Genomic DNA, 27,808 nt, shown 5'->3' with positions numbered 1-27,808 from the left:
GTCATATTGGATTTGGAAGCTAATCAATTGTCTTCTGCTCGCTTGATTGATGAGTTCAATAACTGAGAAAATAAGGGTGCGGGAGTTCAACGGAGAACAAAAAAAAAGAGCGATCTGGTCTGACCGATGATAGAGAGAAATGAAATGGTATCCTCGCTGAAAAATCCACCACCCCACGGGCCAGTCGTCTAATAATCGTCCTTGAGCTTTAAGAGGACCTTCCGGACCCAGCATCGACCAGTGTTCAAGTGAGACGCGGGATACACCGGATACACGAACACCCTTTAGGATGGAAACTCACACCAGCCAGCTCCGACCCCCCAAGGATGGCTTTTTAACGTTCGAGAAGACATTCAACGCACGGGAGTACATTACATTAACGGTACTTGAAACCAGAGACAGAAGAGAGGCGTGTGCTTGGGTGTGCGCTCTCAGCCCATCCCTTACAAGGGGGGAAACGGTGAATTGGGGTCGTGTTTCTGGCATACGACATTACCAGTGACGGATGCTGTACGATGGATGAATCCAGTGTGGGCGACCGTTTCGAGAAGGACCCAGTATCCCCTGTCCCACGCGTGTGTACGTACGGCTTATCACACGGGTGGCTTAACAGGTTAACGTGCCAGCCGAGCAAGCTCCACTAATCAGAGACCGTCCGTCCGACCGACCGAACAGCCGTCCCTTGTCGAGTACCGGCGGGCTCCGGCGCTTAAGGTACACCAATGTCGCCCCTTGCCACTGCGAAGCCGTGTGTATGTGTGCTTGGTAGGGTTGCAAATGAAAACCCCATTATGCTTTGAATTCATGTATCCATTTTCGAGTGTGCGGCTGCTGGCGTTACACGTTGTTAAAGCGGGGCCATTGCGGGAGTAAAACGAGAACAGATGAAACGATCCAAACACGGGCAATGATTAAGTAAATCAATTTAAATATGCTGCATTACCGTACGTCGTTGGTGCTTCGGGGGAATGACGACTCAATTACGGTTCAAAAAGCAAATTCGTTTTGCTTTTGTAATATTTTTCTCTCGTTATTCCTTGGAGTGAGTGGGTGAAATGGGAGAGGTGATGGGGGGAGGGGCGGAGGTTGATGAATAAAAGGGTAGTATGGTGCAATGGGGTCATGTCAAAATATACTGCTCTGATAAATAATTTTTTGAGCTTAGCACGAGGTTTCAAACATCTCTTTCATAAGTTCACAATATTAACCGTCAATATACATTTTAACAAAAATACCGCATGTAACATATTTTTAGATTGTTTGTTTAAAATATTCTTGAATTCATTGAATGTATGTTGTACAACATCCACAAACATGTCCACACATTTAGTTTCATCAATTAATATCATAAATTGAAGATTGATTTTACTAACGTTTGAAAAATGAACTTTAACTAGTAAATTTTCAATATTGACGATTCTTTCAAGCAATGTTGAGTTTGTTCAGTTTTTTTTATTAATCATTATGTGGACTGTTTGACCAATGGAAACAGTTTTCTTAATGCAGCTATGAATTCCTCACATTGAACAATCACAATGATAATATTTTTAACTAAATTTAACAGATATTTTTATTTGTTCATGTATTTAGTAACTCGTCCGCCGAAGCCTTTTCGAAGCCGAAAAAAGAGGAAACTTATAAACTAGTTACATTTTAATATAGGTATCGGTCTGGTGGTACAGTCGTCAACTCGTACGACGTAACAACATGCCTGTCATGGGTTCAAGTCCCGAATAGACCGATTTTATCGCGGTATCGGTGTAAGAACACCACAGTACAGAGCAGTACTCTAATGTGAGTCTGACTAGGCTGCAAAACAACGTTTTCAAACACAGTGGATCGTCAAAGTCTCTAGTCATTTTGAATAATAGTCCTAATGTTCTATTTGCTCGACCTTTATTGTCCATTTGTAATCTTAAATCAAGCTTAGAGTCTAATACAAGACTAAGATCGCGCATGCTGTTTGTTTTATTCAATATGACTCCAAAAGTGCTGTAGTCGAATAGTAACGGTTTAGCTAAACGTGAGAATGCCAATACAAAACATAACCAGTTACAAAAACGTAGTAACAAATGTTATAAATTTAAGCAGTCGTTTACAGTTTTTACGCGGATGAACAGCTTTATATCGTCAGCATACAATAGGTAGCAATTATTTGGAACTATGTTACATAGATCGTTTATATAAAGTATGAACAATAATGGGCCTAGATTGCTTCCTTGTGAGACACCCGAGCAACTAGAAGATGGTTTGAAGACGCGGTTTCCTTGCTTCACCTGATAGTTTCTACCCGTCAGATACGATCGAAGCGATTGCAGCAACACACCAGAAAGGCCAAGCCGTTGCAGTTTTTCTAACAGTATGTTGTGAGATATATTGTCGAAGGCTGCCTTAAAATCGGTGTAAATGAAGGTTACCTGATATATCCTTCGTCCATGCTATTCACACAATCTGAAACAAATCGCACCAAATTTGTTGATGTGGAACGCTTAGGCACGAACCCGTGTTAATCACTATCGATGTAGTGCATACATGCATTTAGTAGCATTTGATGTATAATCGAAAGTTCTAATACTTTCGAGGTGGCACATAAGGAGATGATTCCCCCAATAGCTTGTTGCCTTATTTCTGTAGCCTTTTTTTAAATAATGGAGTCATCCAGGGCGTTTATCATATTTCAGGCACTTTTCAGTGACTACTGAAGTAAACGCGCTAAGAGAGGACCTAGTGTGTCACAGCATTTTTTTTAACAACAACGAAGGATTTCTATCCGGACTAGGGGAATAATCCATTTTAAGCTTTTTTATGGCTACTTTAACACTTTAATTACGTAAATCAAATGTTATAAAAATTTAATACAAATACACGCATTTTTCTAAAACACATGTTTCTCAAACATTTTGTTGAAAACATAACGATCTCTTTGACTTCACCTCTTTCTTGAAATCATGTGCTCTATTCTCTATTCATTCCTCTTTAAATGTTTTCAAATTGTTTGATTCGCTTGCATGTTAAACTTTTCAAATATTTTTTATATGATAATTTTAAAAATTTTAGCTTACTTTGTGATTTTGCAGCTGCAACATTCACTCTTTTCTTCTCACGTACTTTGGGTAAGTTTTTGTACTTTTTATATTTCAAGGATTAGCGTAAAGTACATATGTTTGCACTTGTTGTCACTTTAAAGTTCAGCTTATGCATCGTAACTGCCCCTTATTCCCGTACTTTAATGTCATTGTTTTACATGCTGCACGATAAACTCATCATTTTGAAATTAAATATTAATTAAACTCCACTTTTTATCCCACAATCGATTGACCATAATAAATGATTGTGTCCTTTTGTTTTACCATAAACTGGACTTTAAGCTGAAGGCGTGAGAAAGAATCACTTTTCCATACATTTCGTACATAAAAAAGGCGAACACAACACGGCAAACAATATGATAAAATTTTTGTCATTGTTGAGGACTGTCATTGATCAACTTTTTGTCATTATAGTCTTGTCGATTCACTTTCGCAAAAAAAAAAAAAATGCAAATACCATGCCAAGCATTTCCTATCCTTTTTTCTCTTCATTTCTCGTTAAACCTGAAATTGATGATGCAGCGTCTATGGGACGAATAAGCTGATCATTAATCAAGAGGTTATAACCCGTATTTTTGAGGGAAGGGTTTTGGATGTGTGGATGGGAGGAGGAAGACATCCTGCAGGATGAGTTCATAAAAGATAAATGGAAGGGTTCATCGTAGAGATAAAGCGGCCTGGTTAAGGATATTAGAAAAAATGACCTGTTGGAAAGTAATTGTTTTAAAGTGAACAAAACATACCATTTTAGCCATACGTATCTCTTAAATCAACAAAAAACTTTTGGATTGGTTTTACAAAAATTGTATCCGCCACAGGTGGTTAATAAACTGTGCCGAATGAAGGAGGATGTTATTCAGCAAATGAGGGAAGTGTATGAACTCAATCAAATAATAATTTATCTCTTTAAGAAACGTACAAACCTTCCTTGCGATTAACCAAATGAATAGTGAAAGATCGATTCACGAATCTTCCTTCCTTGCCGCCAAACGATACAGCCCGCTCAATAGCCCGCCTAGACGCTCACCACTTACCATTCAAAAGCATTCAACGGTAATCAAGCATCATGACTTTACGAACCATCTTTCACAACATCGTTGAGCGGTAAATAATTAGTTCGCCCAGGCTGCATTCAAACCGTAAAACCACTTTCACACCACACCGCCAGCAGCGGGGTGGGTGAGTGTGCTTTTATGACAATGATTAATTACCCGGCCCGCCAACACGTAGTACCGGCGCGATTGAGTAGTATAGCAGTATTGTTTTCGCAGCAAAGGAACCACTAGAGCGCGATTCGCTCAAATGGATGACTTTGATTAGCATTATGTTTCCTAATTTAGTCTCCGGCGATGAGAATGACCACCGTCGGGCGGGCAGTATCTGGTGGTTCAGTATTTGAAAACCTCCCGCCGAATGGTAAAGTTCAATTTCATGTCCCGCGATAGTTGCGGTGGAAGATGGGATGGAAGAAAAAACACAAACCAGTATCACGCACAGAAAAGCTATTTACCCCTGTAGCTATGGGGCTGAAAGTCGCGGGTATTGATTTCCTAATTTCGTACCGTTGTCACCTCCAGTTTCACCCGGGCGCAGACGTTGGGTTCCGCTACGACTTCACTAGAGTCTCAATGATTTAAGCCGGAAGCTGCACGTGGGCAGTACGAAGATTAACGGTGTCTGCCAGCCCAGTGTGTGTGCGTGTATGTGTGTGTTTGTTTGTATGGGGGGGAAGGGAGTGATGGTGACTTGTGCCATTTCGTCTTCCTTTATACAAATGTAAGGAAAAACAGCAAAAATCGATTTAATACACTAATTCTCGATGTCGATGATCCGTGTAGTTGGTTTGATGGAAGTTTCTAATCATTGGATTTTATCGCTACACTTTACTTTGTTTCTTCCTTATGGAATTCTCTCGATAACGTAACGTAGGTGCTGTTTAACGAAATCGTTAGGCTATGTGTGAGTGAGTTTTTTTGCTTACAACATTTTGTGTAATGTGAACCATTTATCGAAGATTGAAGTAGTACTCAATGCAGGTATGAGCAGTGTTGTCTATATTCTGTACAATAATACTAGACCTTTAATTTAAATCAAAATTTTGTTTAATATCAATTAAAAACTTATACATACATTAAGAAGCAACAAAAAACACTCACACTCACAAAACGATTGGGTTCATTCAGTGTTTTTCTTCTATTTTTAGAGATTTAATTATACTTTTACACCTTTTCTCCATTCTGTTCAATATGTTTTAATAAAATAATATTTTTACATTGCATTTATGTGTAAGTTTGGTTGGTACATTTGTAGGCACATGTTTCTTCCAAACCGAATTAGAATTGTTATATTGTTAGCGAAGATTACACCTCAATGCGATAATAAAATTACAATATTCTTTGCATAAGTAATACACAATGCAAAGATATTAATTGTACGTGTTATTAAATGTACATTTAGACCTCAATTTTTCGTACATAGTTTCGCGTACAAGCAACGGTGACAAAGCAGACCGACAACGCTTTCACATTAATTCAATTTATTGTGTAGTTCCTGTTGTACTAAAGTAAAACATATTGTATGGTTCTCCCTGTACCAATAAATCTTACAATACCGTACACACAGCAAATGTCAAGGTCAGTCATGCTTTTTTATGGGCAATCTAAAAATAAAGCTAGGAGATAAGAGTGATAAAGGACTAGGCCATTGCTGCAAAAAAAAATCTTGTGTAAAACATATGATATAGAGAATGAACTAAGAACGATTTTGTGTATGTTATTTCCATAAATGTAAACAAAGAAAATGTAAAACGAATGATAACGTTTAAAGTATAAAAAGATGTTATGAAAAAGGAAACATCGGTTTAATAGATCTGTTAAAAGATTTGAAATAGCTATGCTTCCGTTTACTGTCAAATATTTACATTCTTCTCTCGCGAATATTTTTTGTTCATTATATGCTCAGTTGAAAATGTTTGAACTGGTGCAATGAAGTGAAAAATAATTTCCTGCTGTATTGTGTATAGAAATTTGCTTTCTTCTTTGTTCCGCCTGTTAGCTGTGGAAGATTTTGGTAAAGCCCGATTGTCAACCGTTCTCCAAGATATTTGGTCCATGACTAAAGCTTTTCTGATCTCCGACGGGTTACTCCATCTCCCAAAAGCTTTGCGCTTTTCTTCCAGGACTGCAGATTGCTATCAAACAATTTTAAGGCAGGGAAAAGGTTCAACATCCGCTTAACATGTCCCATGATTATATCATGCGTTATAGTTTTTATTTACATTTTTATTTATTATTTAGGCCGCAAGAAAAAAGCGGATGTTTGTTGATGTTTTGAGTTTATATGATTGCATAACAGTAAAAATATATTTATTGGTATATATTTTATAGCATGTCGCGAATTTCTGGACCAACATGATGCAAAAAAATCTACTGCAACATTTTTTTTGCGAAAACGGAGGAATAATAAATAGAAAATCGAAGGTATAACTTAAAAACATGCCTACACGCACGTCTTCGTTCGATACAGTGAAAATTCCGGATAACTGATTTTTGCAAGTTACTTCAAATAATTACTAATTACTTCAAAGGAAAATGTATGAAATGCAAATATCGGGATTATTTTTATTTTTTCCTATAACCATCAACGAAAAATCCATGTTTTAAAGCAAACGCGCGATACACGATACTAATTTGAAGCACGATACTACGAAGTGAAACAATCAGCTTATATGTATTGAGAATAGTGTAACATTTATATACTTCGTTTATGTGAGAAAGGGTACTAATAACATTACTACATCTCTGAAAGAATTACCCAAGAACTTTTTGGGACAATAGAATATTCATGAATTAACCATTTTGGATAATCCCAGCTTACAAGATACATCGAACCGCTGTGCGTATATCGGATATTCAGTTCAGGCCAAATATTTCATAGCAATATATTACCGTTATTTATGGCATAGTGTCATCAGCACATCTTTGAAGATAACTAACAGAAAGGTTTTTGGTGAACGAAATACTAAGAAACAATGTGAGTTTCTCTTGAATGGTATTTGATTCTCAACCTGTTTGCCTTTTAACCCTAATAATAACCCTAAAAGACGTTAATGCTTAATACGCTTTACTTGGAACACTCACAGTGAATTGGACAAGGTTACTTCACCTGAGATGGATGCGCACCGCTACGACTCATGTACAAAAACTGCAAATGGCCTACCTTGTCGAAAGGAAATACCTACTTTTCTTTTATAATAAAAGAATACTTACCTTAATCAATAAGTATAATGTATTAATCAATGACTGTAATAGTTTCTAAATAGTAAGATATTATTTAACTGCATACATCAAACATATTTGCACCACTTACCATTAAAAAAAAACAACTTAATTAGGATATTAACACAGATTCTTCATCTTATAGTAGACACATCATCTTTAGTGTTGGGTTTCCATTCATATCATCAATGAGTGATTCAAATCTCAAAACGAATCTCCAAAGATTCATGAATTTCTAAATAGTCATTATTCTTTAAAGATTCACGAATCTCTGAAGATTCTTGAATCTCGAAGGATTCAGGAATCTTGTGAGATACATGAATCTTGAAAGATCTATGAATTTTTAGAGATTTATGATTTTAAAAATATTGAATTTGCTCGATCCCAAACAGTTCGATACAGGTCAACTCTCACGACTTAATAATATACCCGTTCAAGCCTCACATGGACCGTCTTCCCGTAGCAAAACAAACTATCCGGCTGTATTGTACATGCCAAGAAGTCTCGAAGGCCTCTGTAGGCTGTCGTGGCCACGTAGGTTGTTACGCCAAGAAGTAGAATTATAAGAAGCTCAAGCCCAATGAATTTATTGAGATTTATGAATCCCTACCGATTCGTACATCTTTCGGGATATATAAATCTTATGACATGCATGATTCTTTCGAGATTCATTATTTTTTCCAACAGAGACTCAGATTCATAGAATCGTTTCAAAGATATAATCAGTTTCATAAATTTGAATCAGATCTACCCAACATCTTATTATTTTACTTGGCATTACGTCCTACCTGTACATGCCTGCCTATACAGGATAGCGACATTAATTCCATGCACTAATTCCAGTCTGTCTTTGCTACGGTGTCACGGTCCATTCTAGATTTGAACCCGAGACGGGCATGTTGTTAAATCGTGCGAGTTGACGATAGTACCACGGGACCACCAATTAGACATCAAAATAAGGAAATCTTCCGACGCGCACTAATAATTAATCATTTGATGCAGTCTGCGAACACGGTTTCGTGCTAACACGCCGAAAACAATGCAAATCTCTTCCATTACAATGTTCTGAATAAATCACAGCTTCAGCCGCACCATTTGCCAAGGCATCGCCCGAAAACCCCCCATAATGCTCCATGACAGTTAATATTGCAGATGATGAAGACATCGCTAGCATTACTACCCAACCTATATCCTTCCTGCCAGCCAGCCTGGCTGCCAGCTTGCCAGGTGTTGTTGCAATCGAGCTTCTCAGCTCTAATTTGCGTTGTAAGCGGGGACGATTTCAAACCCGAGCATCAAAATCCTGTTTAGCATAATCTACGTACGTGGTAATTAATTTAAGCTTAGCATTCTCAAATTACCCCTGGCAAGCGGGATCGATCGGTACCCCGCAGCACATGGTTCGTAGAACGATAAATTATCTAATTTATGCCCGCGACTGCTACCGTCTCACTTTCACCAACTTTCAACACCATCAGCACTGATGCGTTCGCAGTCGAGGGTGCAGTAGTTTTGAGTGTAGAGTTCCACCCGCAGCTCCAGAGCCTCCGCTGTGGCAATGGTAGGGTTCGCTTAAACATGTAAATCGCTGATCTGACTAACCAAAGGAGCGCGGGACGACGAAAGAGAGATGCGTGTGAGGGAGCGCTGTGTTCCAATTTCCAATGCTGCCCATACACAACATCGAACTTCGAACCGGGGAAGGCAGCACCAGGGTAAGCAAGGCAAGATTTACGATGTTTATTTCGTTCTGTGCGTGTGCAATAACGGCAGCACGAACGGAGCTACCCTTCGGGACACCTGATGATATTCCGGTATACCGCTGCTAAGATAACACCAGCGCTCCTGCACACGGTGAGCTGGGGCTTGGTATCGGAAAACAAAACAAACCATTCCACAACTCACCATTATTGCCATCGATTTGACAAGAATGGGTAAAGCGTTCAGCAAAGGTCTAAAGTTTACCCTTTCACCTGCATTGGTGTGTGAGCATTGGCTTCGTTTTGTTGTTTTTACTCTTTTTGTAACGATCCACAGGTGAGGTTGAGTAAAATCAGTCAAACACGATTCTTACCGGTACGCAGCAAAGACGCAGAGTTTGTGATCGGCAGAGGTCGCCGTGCTAGAGGACCTGGAGGTTACTGAAGCTGAAAGCAGTCGAGCGAGGAAAGACCCCAAAGTTTCCCCGGAAGCCAAGCTGGTGGAAACCGTGCCCTTGCCGTACTCTATTTATGATTTATGCGCGAGTGAAGCGGGTGATCTTTCAAATGTTGTCAGCAGTTGGTAAACGCAACACGTGGCGTTTTGTGCACAGCACACTTGTTCGTCCAAGTCCGTGGACTCGCGTCTGCCCGAGTAATACATTGAGTATGCAAATGAGATTCATGAAAAGTGTACTTGCTTGTCGTTGCGTTCACTGCGCGAGTTTCTGACTTTCCCGACCCGGCCCGGGATTGAGAATTGAGCACAGTATGGGCAGTGTTATTGCAAGAATTGAAAAACAGCCAGTGTCGTGGCACATCCGGCTAGAGCTAATATATAATCCAACGGTTTTTGTAAATATTCTTGGTTTATTTAATGCCCTTTTTGCCGATTGCTAATCTGTATCAAATTTTACTTGTAGATGACAAAGTGTGTTGAGCATATTTTTAGAAACCAGTTGTCGTTGTTTATTCACAAATCTTTCACAGCAAGTTGGTACGGTATAGCATAACTTCCGGTTTGTTGTTTCTCCTGCTTTATTTTCGTTGTTCGCTGTCGTGGAATTGATTAACAATAACAATTTAGCGGATCCGATAGCTAATGACCATGCGAAAAGGCTATTTTCCGCTAGAAAAGGTTTGCTATTGATGATTTCGATTGCTTTTGTGTCGGGTTTCATTGTTGGTGTTGTTTTTTTCTGTGTTGTACAGCAACGGTTATATTTACTCGATTGGCTTTATTAGTCATTGATTCTTGTAGGCTACGGTTGAAGTAATAATAATCAACACTCTCTATCTCTGTGTTAAGCGGAAACTGTTGTCGTAGCGAAATTATTAATAATTTACGTTTTAAGAAGCAAATTGTTTCGTTTGTAAAATTAGATAATTAAAAAATAATAATTTAATATATTAATATAATTTAATGCATTTATCGAGCATACACCAACCTGTTCGAGTAAAGATTAAGGCTTGATTTCAAAGGAATTTAAATACTACTACAGTATGTCATGTTCATTAGTATGTTATTGAATTAGAGCCGGTCTCGTAGTACAGTCGTCAACTCGTACGACTTAACAACATGCCCGTCATGGGTTCGATCCCCAAATAGACCGTGCTGCCATACGAAGGATTGACTATCCTGCTATGGGGGGAAATCAATTAGTCACTGAAAGCCAAAGCCCACTAGTGGTACAGGCAGGCCTTGACCGACAACGGTTGTTGAGTCAAAGAAGAAGAAGAAGATGTGATGTTCATCAGTGGAAAAACGATGGAATTCTGGCGAAATGAACAATCGAAATAGGTGGTAAAGGTGAGGCGAATCTTTAGACTTAATAAATGAACTAGTAATATAACTTAAAGGACACGTGAAAGAAAGGAATATCATTGTTTTAATTACATATTAATAGACTACAAGCATTAGTTAAACGGATTAACGTACCAATGAAGTAACATAAACCACATACGCCTTTATTGCTCGGAAGTTGTAACTAGATGTGTTAATGCTAAATGGCCTACCGAACTTTATTAGCATTAGGCGCAAAACAGCCACGAAAAAGCAGCATCAGTGGAGAGAACAGAAAAAACAAAAATAATCAGATAAGTAGTTTTCTGAGATAGGTAATTCGTTGAACCGAGCATTTTGATGGTGAGGAATGTTGACAAAGATACTGGGGCATGTTACGAGGATGCTGGACTTATGCCCCACCAAGAAGGTGTTTGACAGCGACCCCCAGTTTGGCACTAAAGGCAGGAGAGCACATCAACCACGACAGTTGGATCAGATGAAGCAAGACCTGTCGGAGATCTGGTGTTTACATAAGTACATTCGAATGAGAAGTTGCAGCCAACAACGGAGCATCCTGGAGAATTCTTGTTGACCGAGCCATGTCACAACGACGTGCTACATCGTGCTCCATGGTGTGAGCAGTCCAACAAGAGACAGATAAAGCATGAGATAGAGCCTTAACTGATTGTTAAGGCAAACAAGTGACGATGTCTGAGAATAGCTTAGATAGGATGGCGAGGTCAAGAAGGAACCTAATAAATAATTGAATTAAGGAAGGGTAAAACCAGAGAAAGGACTATAGGCACTCGAAAAGATAATGACAGAACATTTATCTGGCCACTCATTCAACAAGTTTGATCACCGCCCACTTCCCAGTTCAACCGAGATGTGAAGATGATCGTAGTGGGAGGTATTGTACAAACGTTACTTACACACAAAAAAAACATTACCTTGAACATAGCAGAATTGTCGTACGTTTCATTCCCTTCGAACAAATGCATCCAGCTGCTACTCTATTGGATTAATAGTGCCTCACAGTCTCCAAAAATCCTTCCAAAAGTACCGATTACGAGCATATTTACTCTTTATCTACTTCTTATTTTGCTCAACAACCGTTATCGGTCAAGGCCTGCCTGTACCACTTGTGGGGTTGGCTTTCAGTGACTTATGGATTACCCCCCATAGCAGGATAGTCAGTAATACATATAGCGGCACGGTTCATTTGAGGTTTGAACCCATTACTCTTTATGCTTTCCCTAAATTACACTTTTTAACAATTAATTACCTGCTAGGCTACTCCCACTATCTGTTTTACCAATTTTACCAGCCCTTATACAGCGCTGAATTAAAGCTTCCTTTCCCATTAGCCGCGTGCAGACACGGCAAATTCTGCTTGAAAATATCTGTCAAACACACTTTTTCACTGTGGTAGGAAAAGTCTTATTAGGCCGTCCACAAGGACAGAGGAGGCGTGGTAGGCCCAAATAGAGGTGGCAAGATGACGTAGAGGCGTCCGCCATTAAGCCCGGGATAACAGACTGGCAGACGAAGGCGCGAGACCGTGAGCGGTTTCGGACACTCCTGAGGCAGGCCAAGAACGCAAAGCGGTTGTAGCGTCGGATAAGTAAGTAAGTAAGGAAAAGTCTAGCAGCCTGCGGCGAATCTTTTTCGAGCAATCCAAACTATCCATCGCTGGATGGATAACAAAAATGGATTTGCTTGCAATCTTTTGACAGGCCGAGAGAAACATCGTGCTTTTTCGTGTTTAAACATTAGTTTTCGATTGCTTCCAAATTATAAAAGTTCTATCGTTTGTATATTGCGCATCTCTTACAACAAGAACCCGTGTTTTACGAATTATTTTGTTAAATTACGATAGTTGTATTCTGCTAAGATTCGTGGTGTGTGAACGAAAAAATATTGGCGAATCTTGATTCTGGTGGAAGGGGAAAGATTCGCGAAGAAAGATGTGCCGTGTCTGAACGTAACTATTTAATAAGTTCTGCTGAATCATTTTATATGTATGACTGAAAAAAATCAGAGAAAATATAGGTCGTTTAATCTAAAATATAAATAAAAATAAGGACACAATGAAAGATTGATGACATACATATATTAATTTGTTCTATCACTTGTTTATTAAATGTTATACGTTTCTGAAATTAGAATTTGTGTACACAATACAAAGATTCATTTATTATTTCATTATTCTTCCTTCTATCAATTCTACATCAACATCATGAACTTGTTCGTCTTAAAGCACACACGAAAAGCTTTGGCGTGAGATTCAAATAAATTGCTTTACTAATTCCTCCCCTACGCTCAATACCCACGTGCAACGAAATAATCATAAGTAAACCCCCAAAAATCCACCTCCACTAATAACCGTCATCATTAATAATTATCACATCACCGCCCAACTACACCGACCGGAGGAATTTGTGCAAATTGCTTCACTACATTGTATTCGCCCGAAAAACGCCAGCAGCCTTTCTTAGTCACAGCCAAACTATGGCAAGGGCGTTCGCTCGGCGTTTTGCTACCGCCGTCCACGTGCAACTATTTTTAGTTACTTGTCGATTGCCCCACCGACATCCTGGATGAACGTGGCACGATCGGCACGGCAGTCCGTCCTGTCAGTGCCAGCCAGCGGATACCGTCCTGCGAGTGGTCGACCTACGTAGCGTTTATTGTTTTTATAATAATAGTGAATGTTTACGCGGCGTCGGTGTCCGCGAGTCCAAACTCCCACTTGCGATGTTGCTGTTGGGCGGTGAAAGAAAACGCTATCGTGTCGTGGAACAGGACCGCATCTGCTGAAGCCGCTCGCCTGCTCAACGGATACGAGAGATTTATTTTCGGTTCAACTCCATACGCTTCACTCTCCTGTTTTGCAGAGGTGGAAGAATAGAGATAGAGAGAGAGAGAGCGACAGAGACGGTGGGAAAAGTGTATCATGGCGCGCGGTCAGAATGTGCTGATAATGAAAAGCGGAATTAATTCCTTCTGCCTATTTTCTCTTATCGTGTAGCTTCATCTGATCCTGTGCCGCGTCTGGCCCGCTCTGGGCCAGGGAGAAGCTATCAAGTTTACCCAACCTCCAGCCGCGAGGGCGTTTATTTTTATTTATGTTGCCAGGTTCAATCAAATTTGAGCTTCGTGAAAATATTTGAACAATTATGCAGAACTCCACCGCCGGGCCGGGTAAAAATGGTTCTGGCTGTGGGGGGCAATGTTTCACCCTCGCAAAGCCGGGGCGTTGTTTTTTCTTCGGCGCTCCTCGTCCACCCTAAGGACGTTTAATTTCATGTCGAGTGTCGGTGTGGTCTGAGCTTGATTCCACCGAGACCGGCGAAGGCTCACACAGTAATGCTTTGATGCCTGGTGGAAAGTTGTTCGGCTTTTCGTGGCTGGCTAAACCTTTGAATGTTTCACCGCCCACGAAAACTCCGGCATATATCAAAGGGAAGGATCTTGCTATCTTGCTTCGAAAAATTGTTTGTTTTAATTGTCTTGAAAGAAAGCACGAAAGGAACGAACTCATTTTTTTCGATCGCAAATATTACCCGCATAACGAGCTGCATTGCAAAAGCATACGGTTCATGCCACAGGTTGTTAAAAAAAGGGCATAACACCATAAGTATGCTGAAATAATGCAAAGCGAAGAAAATGTGCCCAACGCCGGCAAAGATTCTTCTCAAAGATCCGCTTTGATTGCAAATGTCTTTCAGTTATCGGTTTTTTTTTTAAATTCTCGCATAAATCACACGGATATATCGACGGCAAAAGCGTAACGATCAGCGCCATTCGTTCGCTGTGTCAACTCTTTCACCGTCTCGCTTTTCACGGTATAGGAAGAAAGCGTGGCTTCTTGAATGTCGCAAGCAAGCAAAAAAAAAAAAACAAAATAAAAAAGCTACGACACTCCTTTTTTCTCCGCCGACAAGGTGAAAGGAAGTATCAATCAATCCGTTGGAATTTGGCGCTGGATTGGCGCGGTTTATCTTACATACCCTCCCCGAGAAAGACTTGGCTGGCATGACGTGTGCGTCTTTTCCTTTTGTGTCGGTGGTGCAATCCGAGCCGAAAGAAGCGCAAAATACCTTGCCAGATCATCATCGCCCCACCACCGCTTGGCTCGAATCGATACCACCGAGCGCTCAGCGCGTAAGACGTTTGGGGATTTTCAAACGCGTGCGAAGCCGAGTGCTTCCATACCGGCAAACGGGGGAACAATGTGGTCAGATCGTTTCGCGAAAAACATGCACCGTAGCGCCATTGGACTGTTCAGATTGAATGGGTTCCCCTTACAACTGTGATACTTTTTCCCACACACACACACACATACACATTCTCTCTTTCTGTTTAGGCACCACTTTTATCTTAACGACGGTTTTGGGTGCGTCCCGCAGCTACCAGTTTTGTAAACACTTTCCAGTCTCGAACATAAACAGACAACTCCCTTTGCTACAGCCGCTCCCAACAGCGCTTACTACGATCGACCGAGTCCGCTACCGGTGAGGAAACATAAGTTGCACCTTTTCGGCATTGCATATTCTCGCGCGGTTCCTGTGCTGCATCCTCGTTTTGCCGCCAATTCCACTCAACCGGTCTTACGCGCATGCGCAGTGCCCAGCGCCCGAGAGGATCCACCCGACCGTGGTAGCGGAACCGCGAACGGTGTCAGCCGAACGGTTCGGTTCAAAGGTGACCACGACGACGACGGCAACACAGTTGACCGTGAGCATCGGTCCGGTAAGGATGGTGTTGTACTTCACGTTTGGTAGGTGCGTTTGCGTATGGGAGTTACGAAACGGAGAACAGCGGCGATACAACGCGAACGCCGTGTCGCTGAGACGGTTTATTTGTCTAACGCTATCGTAACTTGCGTGTGTGTTTTTTCTCTTGTTCGAAATTCGTACTGTGAGGTCTGGGTGGACTTTATTACATGCCATGCGGGCAAGGAACGGGAATTTGGATATGATAATCCGTTATGAGTTATTGTGGTTTCTGTGGTTCGTGGCTTTGAGCGTGTGTGTGTGTGTGTTTGTGGGTGGTTAAACTATTTTTGGAATACTTCGCATTTCTCCGCGCGTTTCTTCGTCACGTACCAGGCGGGTGTGAGCAATTCGTACTATTTGGTGCCATTCGTGACAGGAGGAAGAAAGCGTGTGTGTGTGTCAGTCAGTCAGTGAAAGTGATGAAAATCTTGAGCAAAAGACTCTGATCCCATCATCAACGGGGGGATAAGGCCGTGGTGCATAAATTGTATAATTAATCGTAAAGACTGTCTGGATCAATCTTACAGTGGAATAGTTTCTTTGATGCGATCGATTCGGCCAGTAAACGTGTGACGTGAATTCGAATCCTTTACCACTCTGTGTGTAAATGTGTGTGAATGTGTGAGTGTTTGTGCACGTTTTTACGATGTGACGAGTGGGAGGTTTGGAACGGTGCTGGACTTGTTGCTTTGCCGCACCTGTCACCCGATAAAACGGACGCGTGGTTGACAGCGTGCCAAGAAAGCCATAAATGTCTCGAGACATTTAATTGAAAATGTTGATGGAAAGGGCGTAAGAAAATGGGCAAATGAATTAATTAAAAAAACGGCTAAAACGGAGACAACGCTTAGCAAACCCCTTTAAGAGGCATTGATTGGTTTTCGATTGGCCCCCGACTGTGTGTATGGTTTTTTTTTGCCTTCTTCTTCAGAAAACGAGCTTAGCGGCGGAGATTAACTAACCCCAACAGCAGTTTTGAGCGAAACAACTGAACGGGAAATACATTTTGCGATGCATTTAGCTCTAACTTTGCGACCAGATTTTCGTCCAGAAGAAAATGCTCAAAGGAAGAAAAAAAAGTAAAGTAATCACAAATTTACATCCAAAGTAATTGCTTTAGGGTCTGCTGTAGCAACAACCCTCAGTCTCTCGCTCCACTCTGCCTTTACACCGGATCTTCTGAAAATACATGCTTCTTTTTTTTCTTTACAATCTGGTAATGGTGTTGTCAAGCCCATTTTGTCGGATTCTCTTGAATACATTGTGGGAGATTAATTTCAGCGAAAAGTGCTCGTTGTGGTTTGTCTGCTTTGTAGATGAGTTACCATGAAGACGTGTTCGAGTGGAAACACAATTAATGTACAAGCTTCGTTTAAAAGCTATAATATTAGGGTGCTTTGTACTATCAGGTTCCAGTTACCAGATGTTTAGCATTCGATCAATCAGCCGTATGAATGATAACAATGTATTGATATTGCCTGTCGTTGTTTGTTCCATTAATGTTTCGCCGTTTATGACTTAAGTAGTGATTACAGAAGTTAAGAATTATATTAACTTGAAAATGAAACACAGGTATTACCCGATATACGCAATTACAGGATTTTCAAAGTCAATTTCGAAAGTAAAAATTGTTAGTCACCGCATGCAAAATGTTGTTCCACATCGATCTGACGTTTAATTTCCATCATAATAATTTTTAATTTCTACAGCTGGATTGAGTTTGACAGTTCTTTGTTCTGTGTTGAATCATGTATTGAAACTGTATTGTATATCATTGTATTGAAATTTCATTTTCAAACAGATAAATCATTTGACAGCTGTTGAAAAATATCTTAGATGCGGTGAATAACAATGTTTACATTCGAAACTGACTTAGAAAACCCTGTAATGCGGCCCGGAGACTTTAGCGTATCTCGAATATTAGCGTAAGTCCAATTTCGAGGTTTTCTGTAAAATTTTAGCTAATTTTCGTATAATTTGACTTGAAATGGTTGGTTTTAGCCACTAAATCAGTTATTTGATCTGATTTCAAACGAAGATTTGAATTTTGTACTATTAAATATGGTTTTCAAAGTTCGACAAAATGAAATTTATTTTGCATTTGACATTTGATATGTCACATCAGTACAATTTGCTCGAAGAACTGTCATATACAGAAAATTGCGTACATCGAGTATGGCATGTATATCGGGGAATGAAACAATCTGAACAACTTTTTTTTGCCATTCCTCGACATTTCTTTGTAATTGACCCAAGAAAAATGGGAAAAACCAAACATAAAGGTTTTTTAAGTTCAAGTTTCTTATAAATGGAGCCATTTGGGATTCTAGTCAGACATGTTCAATCAGGTTAGTTCTTGGGTGATTGTGTGATAATACGATAAATATACTTTCACAGACTGAACTTTCAGCTTCAGCCAATCAATGCATTCAATTGCCAATTGTTTCCCGCTTAAAACTTCATGTTTCATTTTATTTCTTCTTGTTCTAATTACAACTACAGGTTGTCCCCGAGATACACGGTACTTCTTATTTGCGGATTCGGAGATACGCGGGATTATAAATTGTATTGTAAAATTATAAAATTCCAGATAATTTCCCTTTTGATCGAATGTTAAAAACCATTTCAAAAGGTTTAAAACTGTTATATTCAGTCAGAATTATATCAAATAATTAATTTGGTGGCTAAAACCACCTCCTACTTGCAACATTACACGAAGATTAGTGATATTTTGGCTGGTAATTACGAGATTCGACTCGGAAATTCGAGATACGTTGTCTTTTGCGGCCGTTCTCGGTCCCCATTAATCGTGTATCTCGGGGACCGCCTGCATAGATTTGTTTTATACAACATTGTGCACAGAAATAATTCAGACTTACGTACATAGCTTTTTTCAGTCAAAGCGTATTGAAACTATTTTTTTATTTCTTAATGAATGACACCAGTAAATATTTTTTTTGGTAATTATAAAACAGTTTCACCAAAACTCGCACCCAACGAGCGGTTGCGTTGAATTCGGTTCGTCTTTTGCTTACACTTGTTTCCCCGGAATGAACTTCCATTTGAAACACGAATCTCTGTAATTACAGAATCATTCAATGGTAATGGAAAACACTGACCAGCTTTTTGTGCGCTTGCAATACACACACACACACACAAAGGTGAAAATGGCGCGGTCGTATTACCATGAAGCTATTTCAATTACTCTCCATAATTCGCCGCATCATTGAGACCATTACATTCCTTACATCAACAACAGCAGAAACAGCAATTGCAGCTGCAACAAACCAAAAAAAAAAAAACACACACACACACACACATTCTCATCAAAATGTGGCACTAAAAATATGCCAGCAAACAACGTGTTGCAGCAAACGTTCACGGGCGTTCTCTCTCTCACTGCACTAGCCCGGCCAGAGGAACCGGCCAGAACAAATTTGATTCAAATGCTCGTTTCGAAGGGCCGCGCCGAGAGCTCGTTCGTCCAGCATCGCTTCCAGCGGCGGAGTGTGCTTGTGCAATTCTGCTTCTGCCCTTGTCCGGGGAACGGCAACTACATGTTTGCTGAGCACGGCACAGGACACAAAAGGACCTGATAACCGTAGCCTCTGCTTCCTGCCGTCGCTCGTCGCCACCGAACCGTCGTTAGTTGGAATTTTTCAACAGTTTTCCACCTTCCTCGCCCAAAGCATCGGCTCACCGCCGCCGCCGCCGCCGCGCACACGCTATCGAATGTGTTTATCTTTTTCCAGCTCGTTTTGCTCGGTTCTCGTTCGCGTACGGCAGTGCCATAACGCTACGCTTTCTCGCTCGCATTATTCCAAGCCAAGTGATATATTTCTATCGGGCCGGTAGGAAAATTTCCTTTCGGTCCCGGGCCGCCCAGTGGTGGCCCGGTGGTGGAAACGACCGAGCGAGCATTCATTAAGACAGTGGAATAATAATACGAACTGCGGGAGAAGAAAAAAATGAAGCGTATGCGAAAGCCTATAAGAAATCTCCGAACGTTCCACCACGTATGCGATGGATTATAGTGTTAGGGGAAATGTCCCGGCATACATGGGGAATATATCCGCAGAGGAGCAGCCTGCCCAAGAAGCCCTTCGGTGGAGGGTAGGGTGTGCATTCAGAGCACCGGACCATTCAGTACAACCACACACCGTTGGTGAGAAACATTATGTTAAAACAGAACAATAGCGTTCATTAAAGTTAGATGGTAGGTGAACGTGAAAAATGAATCCCCTGAAGATGGCCTGCAATCGTGCACAGCATACACACACACTCACTAGCGTACACGCTCACCCATAAAAATGCTTCTCCTTCCTCCTCCTCCTCCGTCTCCTCCTCTTCCCGCAGGTGTATGAGATGGGCGGCAAAAACACCGATGAATGGCACAAGAGAGCGGAATAATTTCAAAAAAGTAAAAACTTAAAAAACATGCAAAAACGCACCCACACATACACCCACGACCCAATGTGGGGAGCAACATTTCGCTGAGGTGCTTACAGTGCCTAACCCACCTCCGTGCTGCAGGGAGGAGAAGGAGACTGGAGGCAGGATTGGTCGGGGGTTTGCGTGTTGGCGCGGACGGATGCTGGCGTTTCAGCTTTTTCCGCACGGTCGTGTTATGTATTTTTCTTCTTCTTCTTCTTCTGCTTCTTCGCTGCTACTCCCGCACCTTTACGCCCGTCACACAAAACAATGTCCTTTGAGAGGCTGGTGGAGGTCCTGTAACTGGCTCCCTCCTCCGTCCCCATGCCATTGATTCCGAACGGGGCCATTTCACAAATGGAACACCGAGCGTATGGATTTAAATGTGCTTTTTTGTAGGCCTCTGTGTGTGTGTGTGCAGCTAGTTCTTTTTTGTTTCGAAAAAGTTCAACCACGACCCCTTGTAGCGAGTCGTTAAAGCGAAAGCTCAATGTGAAGTTTATTTTGCGCTGCACTTCATCGTCCTGTACTCCCCGCGCAACGGGGAGGGTGCGGGTGTGTGTGTGTGTGTGTTGGAGGCAGCCCGTTCCACCCCTACGTTCTATTGTCTGGCCCGGGTCTTTTATTCGACCTATTTGTTAAACATCGTCCACCATGCTTTTGCCCGGATGTGGGTGCTGCTCACCTTAGTGCCGGAAAGCAGCACGCACTCGCTAACCGCACTCAATTATGGCGCTGAGAGTCACATCCCTGCCCCACTCCACCTCGCGTTGGGAAAAGGGAAGGCACGGAAAACTTCATGCGAACAACCTACACACACACACGTTCGCCTGATGTGGGTCGAGCCTGTGATGTGGTGTTTTGGGGCTGGATATCAGATTTTCCCCAGGTTGGATCCTGCACCGTCCGCCCGTGTATGGCTTGCAAAGTGGACAATGCAGTGGGGACGCAGTGCGCAAAACGGTACGGCTAAGGGACCGTACGGCCTTGCGAATTACATTTGTTAAAGGTGATTGTGAACAGCATGCCTAAATCTGTCACACTACTCTCCGGAGGCTGTCCAATAACTAGGTCCTTATCAAAAAGAGATTAACTTCAATTTCCAACAGTTACGCCCGGGTTTGGCAGATTGACCCCGGGAGGATTTAACTTTTTTATTCGTTGTACAATAATAGGCTTGTCGTACGGTTCTACTACGTGGGAAAGGTTGACTATTCGGTTGCTTTATTGACGTCTCTCAAACGATGAGCAAACCGAATCAAATGGCAGAATAATTGTACATTTACCTGTTCGAATCCCTCATTATTTTTTTCATTCTAGCAAATATTGGTACCTTTCATGGTTTATACGATTTTTTTAAAGTTCGTATTAAACTGTATATAATGTCAGTTTCATAATATGTAGTGTTATTAGTATTATGACGATAATTATTTTTAAAGACATTTTTAATCTTAATTATCCTATTACCTTTGTTAACAGACCATAATTTAAAGCAGCACGAATTGTGTGGCAATCCGCCGAAAGCAGTAAAGATGTGTTTAGCTTTAGTCGATAGAAGAAAGGAAGGTTAAAGAACCAATATTATCAAGGGGCAAGGCTGTAATAATGGAGTCATGGACATGGAAACAGCGGTCCACTAAAAGCCCAAGGCCATCTAGCTGACACCTGTTCTCATAACGAGGCAAGGGAGGGGATAAGTCTCTCAGGATTTGGCATGTACCAAAGCTCGGGGACGGTCGTTGCTTCTGTTCCTTAACATTACTGAGCACCGCGTCCTCAGGCAAAGGGAATTCGTGAAATCGTCAGCAAGATTCTTTTCAGAACATCCAAAATGTACACAGAAATGTGATGTTATGAAATATTCCTGGAACTCAAAGCTCAAACGGCGGCAGCGCAATGAAGAGGCTTTTCAGCCTTCGTGTACTTAAAATGGCAATTATTGTTCCAATAATGAATACTGTAGTTTCTTCTTTTTGTTTTGTCGTAACGGCGTTGGATTTTACTAGGACTGGCGGTTAGATCAACTTCCAGGCCCCAGGTGGTGCTGTGTCTAGTGTGTGTATGTCACATAGCAGGATAGGATTGCTTATACAATTATATGATGCAGACTAGAGATTAAAATCATTTCTGGGGAAACTTTTTTGTTGAAATCAATATCTTCTTCTTCTTGTTTTACACAACAACCATTGTCGGTCAAGGTCTGCCTATACCACTAGTGGACTTGGTTTTCAGTGTGTTATTGGTTACACATAGCAGGATAGTTATTCCTAGTGTTGGAATCTCGCGTTCCAACTACCTGTCATAAACGGGACGTTTTAAAACGAGCGACCAGTACACGAACAAGGCACGAAGCGTAACAGAAAAAAAGAAAAAAACGGACAATTTTTTTGGCGCGTAATATTACTATAATAAATCGTTTTGGCAAGAAATTTAATCCACCTTGGTTTTAGTTCCCAACACCTAGGTATAGGGGTACAGTATATAAGAATCTTGAATTCATGACGGGCATGTTGTTTAGTGATACGAGTTGACAACTATACCTCGAGCCCGGTGAGAAATCAGTATCTAGTTACAACAAAGTCAGGGAGTCAATCGTCGGTCTGGTGGTACAATCGTCAACTCGTACGACTTAACCACATTCCCGTCATGAGTTCAAGCCACTTGGGCCGTACCCCTATACCAGGGGCCTCCAAACTTTTCAGCTCGCGGGCCGCATTGCTTCAAAAATAACTATGTTGAGGGCCATTTGACGCTACCTTTAACTGATGAGTGCACGTTTAAATCTCGTTTTTATAAATACCAACGATACTTGTACAGTTTCGTGTTACTAAAGCTTGATTTTTGTCTAAGAAAAGTAAAAAATACATTTTAATTTTAAAAATTCATAATAACGTAATATTTATATTAACACTGGCAAAGTCATCGTGGGCCGCATTATAAGCTCTTGAGGGCCGCATGCGGCCCGCGGGCCGTAGTTTGGAGACCCCTGCCCTATACGTAGGATTGACTATCCTGTTACAGGTAATTAGTGAGTCACTGTAAGCCACAATAGCCACGATTGTTGTGCCAAAGAAGAAGAAGTTACAACAATAAAAAACTAAAAACTAAATAAAGTACTTAAAATGAAACCTATTATGAATTGAAAATTCTATAAGAGAATATGAACAGGTATATTAGAAAAATATGAATGGAAACTCCCACCCAAGTGAGACTGTATACGGCTGTTGCTTATTCATATACATTCGTTAATGAAAGCTCTTATTTTTAAGCAAACTTGGTTATCCAAAAAAAATACAAAGGATGAATTTATAGAATCACAAGGTATCTTTTCTAGATACTAAGTTACAAAACACTTAAAAATCATTGTTTTAAACGTTACATTAGAAATTGAAAAATTAGATTAAAGTTACAAATTAAAATTTCGACTAGCTCAAAATGTCCTGTAAGAAGGAAATAGTGTGCCTCTTTAAAACAATCATTTTAAATCATTACATCACAACCTGAACAATAATCAACATTTCCAACTTTATCGATTGCAATTTCTTTCATTGTTTGTGCGAATTGCATAATAGACGAGTGTATGTATAGATGGTATTACTTCACTCAACGTTCATCAAATGCACATCTTTTGTGCCAGACGCCATTCAAATCAAAATAATACTCGCATAAACACCACAGGTTTCCTCCACTCCACCAACCCGGCATTGAAGTGTGGCAGAAAGGCCCTACTATAACTTCTCCCCATTCTTGTCACACCTGCAACAGCTCTTTCGCACTATTATCGGCTATCATTCAGCCTCGTCAGCTTAATGGGACAGTTACGCACGCGACAACATTGAAGTCTCGCGTACGCAATCCAACGTTTTCCAGTTATCGCACCTACACATAATCCAGTGCAACAAACACGGGTTATCGGCCCCGTGCCGACTGATGGACGTGTCATAATGGGTTTGTCGTCTATCGCAAAGCTGGGGAAACTTTATCTTCTGCAATTAGCAACCCTGAAACTGGTAGGGACTGACGGAGCCGGTGGTGTGTGTGTGCAGTGTAGATCATCGTAACTATATATTGTGCAATACCGTTATCGGAATGGTAAAAGAGTAATATCTCGCTGCAAACCCCATAACCCTGCCTGGAGGGTCTAGCAGAGCACATCAGCCGGTGAGGTAGTAGATACGGGTTTTGTTGGGAGCCTTTCCTTTTATGGGTGGATTTTCGGCTATTCGGGTCGCCGTATTTGATAAGCTTACGAATTGTCATCCAAAACCCGGCCAAACCATTTGCCAGCCTGTGTTTATAATAAATCCCAACCCGCCCAATCCGAATTCGTAGATCCTGTGTGTCGGGAACAATTGGACAACGTTGTTTTCGCCGAAAGGGTCCCGCTGTATATTCAAGCCGGCATTAGTAAAGGGTCACACCGGTCCGTGCCGAAAGGGACAAAATGGATTCCGTTTTTTGGGAAATAGATACATCAAATATTTACCATCACACAAATAGAACGAAAGATCAGTTTCAGTGTCGCTCTTCAAACGATATGGAAAAATGGGTTTCCGTTTTTGCCTTGCTAGACAGCACCAAAAAAGCAAATTCATTTCGCACTTGATTTACCGTCTGCATAGGATTGGTTTAGCTCCCGTTGGGAGAAGGGGTTTAACATAATTTAAATCAAATAACTTTGGGATTTTTTCTTTCTATTTCTCATTCTCGTAAATCATTGCATGTGTGTGTTCTGCGCAGTGTAATTATTCTAGCTCATCGAAAGCGCTAGGCAAGATTAGATGCAAAATCCACAATAAAAAAACAACGACGGAAACAGCTGCACCCGAGTCGGGCACTTCATCTCAAAGCACACACCTTCTCGCATCAGCGAATAATCCATTTTCATAACATCATACCACGGTGGGCAAAGATCAAAGCTCTGGCAAATGGGCAAACCTTCCAAACCGACGCTCACAGTTTTCCACTAATTCATCAGCCCGCTCGCGAACAATCAATTGAAGCACTCGCAGCAAACGCCAACCGTGGGGGATGGGGAAACACAGCAAATCAAACGAAACAATTTCTACCCGACCAATCCTCCCGAGCAGGCAGGAGAGGTTTGGATCGCGTGCGAACGGAATGTTGATAAGCAAAGTTCGTGCTGGAAAATGTTGTAATCAAATTCTTCCCCCATCGGACGGGCGCTGTAAGCCAAACAGGCTTCAAGATGAAGTAAATAAAAACATCGCTGGAAAAACATGCCCTCGCCATGCCGCTTGCTTCCTGCCTTTTCCCAGGAAGTTGTCCTAGCGAATGAGCGGGAACTACTTTTATTTTGCTCCCTTTGAAAACATCCACCAAATTTTCCAGTCACCGGCGGGAACCGGCGGAATTGAAATGCTTGTCCGCTTTTCATTCACCGAGCAGGAGCGTCAAAAAAAGGCAGCCAGTGTCCCAACCACAAGCGCACTACCACCGCACGTGCTTCAACCACCTTCGACCATGGTACTGTGACGACATTCAGCCGAGCGTTTCGGGCGAAATCTCAAGCTACAGCAGCACGATAAACAACTACGATGGGGGTCAATGGTTGAGAGCTTGTTTACTGAAGCTTCGTGACCTCCGCGCATCCTTGCGGGGCCCGTTGGTGAAGTACTACATTTCAGTATTCACAAGTAATATTAATCCATTACCGACAGTTATGTCGTCGGAATTCTCGTTCTGTGTTCTGGCCATCATTTTACCGCTCTGCTTTTCGTTAGCTGTCCCGCATCGCAACCGACCGCTGATGATAACCGCCCGGCTATTGCAATAATGGTTTCGTTGGTGGATCGCCCTGCTGGCGATCTTGTTATATCATCCGGACAGCCGTCAGTAGTGGCGGTCAGTGCTTTTATTTTCATTTCCCGAATGGCGCCGAATCGTTGTCGATACCGGAAATTAAAATAAAAGCTCGCTGATGGATCGCTTGGAGCAGCGAACCGGGTGGACGGATTAGGTTACGGCGACGGCCATAGTTGGCCGCATTATTTTGCACCATTCCAACCGCACACTGCCCGCCTACCTTTTTGTCCATTTGGCAGTCCGTAAATGGCACGAATCGCCACGAAACGGTCAAAGTTTGTTTTATGGTTTATGTAATTTTGAGCCGAGGGACCACAATTTCCTGTAGCCTCGAGGCACTTTATCTCTATGATACGATGCGTTGGGCTGTGTTGGCTTTTATCCTACGCAGCAAAACTTTGGCGTGGGAAACAAATTTTCCCTGTCACACTAGAGCACTGGTACAATCTCAGCTCACCAGCGGCTTAGAAGTGACGAAAATTTCGGTGCTTTTTTAATGTACTTAAAAGTTTCTGCACAGCTGGAATCGGTTACGACACCGACATAATGGTTTTGGGAAAAGGCTTTGCTGGGTTTCCATGAATTATTCGTTTGAAACACAGATCCAGTCGATCAGATTCGCGTCATTAATCGAGCCGCTGCACAGCACTCAGTGCCGGGCGGAGTACTTTCCGGATACTTTTTTTTTGTCCCATCGCGTCAAACCCTCTGCATGCTGGGAAAATGAGCACCTGTTCAGCTTACACTCGCTGCCGAGCTAGCTCACGCTTCTGCCCCAAATCACCCAGATGTGCAAACAAACTGTGAGTACACATTCTTCATATGGCTGCCGCTTTCTTCGCTTTCAGTATGTACACAAGGGGGCGAAAAAATCTTTGCGGTGTTTGCCTGGCTCAGCGATGAAGCTCAAGAAGCTGCAGGCGACGCGAAAGAATTGGGCTCCAACGAACCACCGTGAATTACATGCATGCGACGCGAAACTCCACGATGAAGCCTAACCTCATTCCACGCAACAGCGACCACCGACAACCGCGTGGCGCCGACCGGGACTAACGTGCAGCGTAGCGCAAGCTGCCTTTGGGTGCTTTAAGCCATTTGTGGTTTTGTGAGGCGTACGATAACGGCACGATTATGTATGCTGTCGGAATACCGGTGCGTGTGTGTGAAAGGGATGCCGGTGTTTGCAATTGTTGCCGGTTTTCGGGGTCGGGAATGGTGGCGGGGTGGAAATCTTGTTGGGCAATATGTCACAGATAAAGCCGTGTGCCTTGCCAAAAGCACACAAGCGTTTCAAAAGCTCTAGCAAATTAAGCCATCATGCCTGCCACAATGTCTTATTGGATTCGCCTGTGAAATGTGGTTTCCGTGTCATTCATGGATTAAAGAATTTCGAGCACAAAAAAACAACAACAACAACGACAACCATGCGATAACAGGCAAACCACACTTGATTGCAATCACATTTACATTCTTTGATATGCGTGGAAAATGTGGGAAGAGAAACGTCAACAAGCATGGTATTACTTGTGCCGGGAAATTGATGGTAGTAATCTAATTTTATTGAAGCGGCAATTTTGTTCGTTACATTTACTCTTTTCTACTTCTTAAAAATGTTGTATTGTGTATTTCTCTACAGAGTAGAGTACTGATTCAGCGATTATTTTATTAAATGTATGATACGTCCTCAGTGAAAAGATTCGTGTAATATCATTTCAACGTTTTATGTTGGACACGGAATAACACAAACAACCGCTATTATATGATAAACACTGTTATAGGACATTAGTTTGTCGCATTAATTACTTTTGCTGTTAATTGTTTGGCTTTAAACCATCATTTTTCAATCCAGATTAAGAGGAGAAATAATTAATACTTGAACCGCTAGAACCATTGATTTCTGTAAATTGAGTTTTTTTCTCAC

At 41.6% G+C, this 27,808-nt stretch overlaps 1 protein-coding gene across 7 annotated transcripts in view; it reads left to right on the top strand.

The window, feature by feature from the left end:
• Nucleotides 1-15,562: 15,562 nt before the first annotated feature.
• Nucleotides 15,563-27,808, top strand: part of LOC1274937 (G-protein coupled receptor dmsr-1) — a 28,628-nt gene continuing 16,382 nt past the window's right edge. The window contains exon 1 of one of the 7 annotated variants that reach the window (XM_061644498.1): nucleotides 15,563-15,632. The gene's annotated coding sequence lies outside the window, so the exon portion shown is untranslated. Of the gene's footprint in view, nucleotides 15,741-27,808 lie in introns of all 7 variants that reach the window. The other 6 variants (XM_061644499.1, XM_061644502.1, XM_061644501.1 and 3 more) reach the window with 6 other exon arrangements.

This window comes from Anopheles gambiae, chromosome 2 (assembly GCF_943734735.2).
Source record: "Anopheles gambiae chromosome 2, idAnoGambNW_F1_1, whole genome shotgun sequence".
NCBI classification, from domain to species: Eukaryota; Metazoa; Arthropoda; class Insecta; order Diptera; family Culicidae; genus Anopheles; species Anopheles gambiae.
The sequence above is the reverse complement of the archived record's forward strand: the minus strand, read 5'-3'. Positions and strand labels throughout refer to the sequence as shown.